Here is a 5470-nt window from a genome sequence, read left to right on the forward strand (position 1 = left end):
GTTCATAGCCTTCATTGTTTGATATATATTCAATATTTGATGCTATAAAGATTCACATCAAAAGTGCTAAAAAGATCACCATAATCTCTCCATTAAATTTTAAATAACTATTATTTTTATTATTATAATTATTATATATTTGCTACTTGTAGTTATATTCCTTATGCACCTAGCTAAAGCAAGATCATAAATATATACGCACAATGTTCAGGTTTAGAGTAAACTGCGAACTAAGACGAGTTTGATTTAGATGGTAAAATCGGATTATTGTATGAGGTTCGAATATCCCTTGTATTCGTGTTATATATATATATATATATATATATATATATATATATATATATATATATATATATATATATATATATATATTACACACATATATCCCTTTTATTCGTGTATATATATATATATATATATATATATATATATATATATATATATATATATATATATATATATATATATATATATATATATATATATATTACACACATTTTAAATTTATTAATGATTTATATTTTTTTTTATCATTCATTTGATAATAAATATTTTTATATTTTAAACTAAACTAGTAAGAATAACCTTTATTACAGCCAATTTAATAATGTATATCCAAACTATTTTCATGTGCATTTATGTTTATAAAAATATATTAAATTTGTAATAGTAATCAACAATATTGAAAAATAGCATTTGAATTCAATTTTTATGAAAAAAAAATATATGAGACCATATTTTATTTCAAATAAATATGTTTGACTTTGTCTTGCAAACATTTTTTTTTGTCAACTTTAATAGTGAGGAGTTACTATTTCAATCATTTAATTCTTTTAACATTAAAATTAATTTAACTTTCATTTAATCTTACTACTTTGAATACATTCAAATCAAATATTTATTGTTTTTTTTTTACCTTTTCATTATTTATTTTTAAAATATATTTATGGATATACCAAATGCAATTATTCCCGTTACTCGCATTATTTGTATTCTATAAATAAAATTAATTCTTGTTTATGGTATAAAAAAAAGGATTATATTTTGGAGTGACAAGAGTAATGGGTGAAGTAACATCTGTAAAAATGTATAGTGTACACTATCTATACTAATAAGAGATGAATCACTATACCGTAGCAGAAAGTATAAGAAATTTATAATAATATAATTTAAAATATATATAAATCTACTTGGACAAGTGGAGAAATAAAACTAACATCATTGGCAACCGTGATAGGTATTTTGTACACCTGTTTAATAGTGTCATGTCAAGAGTACAGAATATGTTGACACATGTAAAAAGTGTGTTAAAATAATATTAGAAGTTTATAATATAACGATAAAGATATAAATCTACTTGTACAAGTGCAAAATATACAATAAATTTATAATATAACGATCTTATTACTAAAATTTTAAATTAACTTAATGATATATATTATGAATGTTTAGGTTTTGGAGATGTCTTTATTTAAATAAAATTACAAAAATCGGACCGATCAATCGGTTTAAGATAGGTTTAATCTCTTAAACCGATAATCGTCGGTCTATTAAATCCTTATAACTGATCTGTCAAAAAATCGGGACAAAAATCAAAAAACCGAACCAATAATCGGATTTTAACTTTTTGTTTTTCTTTTTAATTTGTTTAAAAGAAAAACATAATAAAATGTGAAAAAAAAAATCAATTTGATACTAATGAATCAGATGAGCTGACAATTAAAGGCATCTCTAACTTTTCAAAATTCTAATTTTTTTAATAAAAAATAAAGACTTCTATTTATAAATAAAAGTCTCCACTTTAATTTTTAATATTTTTAATGTGAGACTTAATTTTGTATTAATGTTATGAAAAAAATTTCACAAAGTAAATCTTAGTACATGTTATTTGAGACAGACTTTTGATTATCATTAAAGAAGAAAAAAGTAAATCAAATCTAAAATAACTTAGACAGTACAATTTATCCAAAATGATTTGGACAATGATTTTTATAAAATAGTATAAGAAAATCATTTTAAAGAAAATATTATAGAAATGTATTGACAAGACAAAATTATTTTTAAAAATATAATAATAAGATCATAGTTATTTTTAAAATTTTAATCAATAAATAAAATGAAATTATTAAAAAGGGTAAAGGAGGTAGTAGATAAATTGGTAAGACATTTCAAAGTGAAAAATGGAAAAGCACTGAATCATAGTGGAGATGTGAAGTTAGCAAATTTGGATAAATCCATGAAGCAGTTAGTATGTGATAGGATTTTCATTTTCCAATTTCAAAAAACTTACACATAGAACTTGAAAATTGAAATTGACACAAACCTGATTTCTTTGCATATTCACATATGGAGATAGAGAAACCTCTGAATAGAGTTGTTTTCTTGTTGAGAAGATGGATCAAAAATATTAGTTTTGATTCACATAATGAAAAAGGAGTTACTTTGTTCAAGAAAAATATTAAGAGGTGAAAATTTAAAGGTCTGATAGTGGACCTTGTTTGAAGAGGGAATCTGAGGAATAGGTGTTGACAGCTATTATTATTTAATGGTTGCATGGCAAGAGTAATATGTGAACTGACATCTGTAAAATTGTATTGTGTAGACTATACTAATAAAGAGATGAATCACTCTATAGGTGTACAAAGTATAAAAAATGTATAATATAATGATAAAAACTTAAATATACTTGTACAACCACATAAATAAAACTAACATGGTATATTGTACCCATCTTCCTGCTTAATAATATAACAATTTGGAAGTGTATAATATAATGATAAAGAGATTAATCTACTTGTATCATTGCAAAATATACAATAAATTTATAATATAATGAAGTTATTATTAAAATTTTAAATTAACCTAATGATATGTTTAAGTTTTAGATGTGTTTTTATTTAAATAAATTTATGATAATTATCTTTTAATCATCTTAAAAGACTTTTAAGATATTTTTTAAAAAAATAATTATTATTTTTAAAAAAAATCTAAAATAACCATTATTTCAAAAAAAATATCAAAATAACCACCTTTCAAAATACTTAATCGGACGTTGGACTGTTGGTTAGAAGGGGAAATTATTGATGGTGAAAGGATTAGAAGGATTCAATGGCTCGAGTCCACCTTTAACCAAAATGGAGAAGTGCGTGTATGGATGGATATTAAGACTGACAGAGACGTTCGCAGGATGGTGCATAATATGTTCATAATTGTTTTGATGGTTGTAATCACTTAGTTATATTAATGGTATTTTAGTTGTTGTAGTTCTTTGCGTTGTTGTTTATGTAATGGTATTTTCTCACAAACTTGTAATATGAAATAAATTTAGTTTTCCATATATTGCAAGAGAGGTACATGTGAATTTATCTTGTTGTGCTCGTTCCAACACTAGAATAGTTAATACGATTGTGACCTGGCTGACGGCATGAACTACATAATCTAACCATTTTGTTTGTTGTATCCATTTCGGTTCGAATACGGGTGTTGTTTGGGCGATCATTTTTCTTCCTTCGCATAACTTCGTTGTGTCAGACGATGTCCCCTTGATATTCTGGCCAGTAATCATCTTTTGCCACTACGAAAAAACTAATTTTGTAAACATTCGATAGACTGGTGACTTTGTAAACGTCAGATAATAAGTAGGATGGATCCCTTCGAAACTTTGAACATGCCGCAATGACATGGGAGCAGGGTGTACGAAAGGCTTGGAACTTTCCGCAGTCGCACCAACCTCTATCTAGTTCCACCATGTACTGTCTCATCGGCATGCCCTCATTGTGATCCATGGACTCGGCAACACTATACCAACCTTTAGTACGGTCAAACATCGTGACCACGTGTGTGTTTGCTTTGGCATCTTCATGTCTAATGAATTTCATTGAAGCATCACTGAACAACTGCCCATATTGCAACACTGAACTCCATTTGGAACGTGTGGTCTCAAACAGCGCCCCTAACCTGAAATATGTTGTCTACAGCAAAGCGGTTATGGGTATGTTATAGATGCCTTTAAAGACAGAGTTTATTGATTCCACAAGACTTGTTGTCATGTGACCCAAATGTTGACCGTTGTCGTATGCCCTAGTCCACTTCTCCAATGGAATACTGTCAATCCACCATACCGCATCTGCATTTGATAATCTTATTTCTTCGTGGTAGTGTTTGAAAGAAGGTTCTGATAATGTGTAACTTGCGTTGACAACCTTTTTCCGCAACATTTTGTCTTTGATCTCCCGCATAAAATTCTGAGCAATATGTCTAATATAGAAGACATGCGTTGAAGGAGGATCCTGTCAGCCATTATCAATGTTATTATATGCACTGATGATTTAAGGGTGTCTTTCGGAGATCAAACATAAGTTAGGTTGAGGTGCAACGTGCAATCGGAGATTTTTTAGGAAAAAAACTCCATCCCTTAGCAGTCCCCCCTTCAACAAGGGCAAAGGCGATTGGAAAAATGTTGTTGTTGTCATCTTGTGCCACTGCCATCAGTAACGTTCCTTTGTATTTCCCGTACAACCATGTACCATCAATTTGTATAATAAGTTTACAGAAAGAAAAGCCTATGATGCATGGTTGATACGCTAGAAGAGACGGCGGAATATTCCATTTCCAATAGCACACATCCCGTCTGGTGTATACGCGGACAACGTTTCCAAGTTGACAATAGTCCCTGCAGCATACTGTTTAAGAGCCAACAGGTATTTTGGAAGTTGTTTGTAAGACTCCTCCCAATTTCCATACACTTTTTCAACAGCCTTTGTCCTAGCTATCCAAGCCTTCCTATATGATAGAGTGTAGTGGTATTGTGCTATAATATGTGATATTATTGTACACACCTTTAACGACGGATTATCGTCAATGACGGATAATATTTTATCGCATATTAGCTGAGAGCTAAGTCTCCGATGGTCTTGCGGTGGGTTTGTGAGCATGCATGTGTGAACTGGACCCATGGATCCAATCTCCCAAGAATCACTCCTCTTCCGGTACGAAGCTGACAACCTGAAAAGGCAGTGCTCATTCGGACAATAAATTTTGTACCTCGATGCATTAGTTCTATAAACTCTGAAATCAGCTGATAGTTCCATAAGAAACTTTTTAATGGCTTTCACACAATCTTATTTTGTGGGAAATGTGTCTCCTTGTTTCAAAGATCCTTGCATTTGCACATAATGGTTGTACCATATCTGATGAAGGTTCATCGGAACCCAAATTCAACCTTGTCATGTGTTGAGGTGGACAGTATACATGACTAGATGGTAATGACTTCTCTTCTTCAACAGTGTTAACCATTGAATCAACCAAAATCTCGGCTTCTTCTTCTTTGTCATCTATAACATTCACCTCAGCTTGTTCGTTGTCATCAGTTTCACAAAACACTTGTGACTGTTCAATGAACTGAGACACTTGTTATTGTTGTGGTAATATATACAACTTTATATCGTTGTACCCATATTGTTCGTGAATG

At 29.7% G+C, this 5470-nt stretch overlaps 1 long non-coding RNA gene across 1 annotated transcript; it reads right to left on the minus strand.

Annotated features, from left to right (window-relative positions):
* Positions 1–1134: 1134 nt before the first annotated feature.
* LOC127097215 (uncharacterized) lies at positions 1135–2519 on the minus strand. Its single transcript, XR_007792950.1, has 2 exons — positions 2324–2519; positions 1135–1250 (listed from the first exon to the last, which is right to left on the minus strand). It is a non-coding gene; the product is annotated as an uncharacterized LOC127097215 (long non-coding RNA).
* Positions 2520–5470: the final 2951 nt, after the last annotated feature.

Source organism: Lathyrus oleraceus, chromosome 6 (assembly GCF_024323335.1).
Source record: "Lathyrus oleraceus cultivar Zhongwan6 chromosome 6, CAAS_Psat_ZW6_1.0, whole genome shotgun sequence".
Taxonomy (NCBI): domain Eukaryota; kingdom Viridiplantae; phylum Streptophyta; class Magnoliopsida; order Fabales; family Fabaceae; genus Lathyrus; species Lathyrus oleraceus.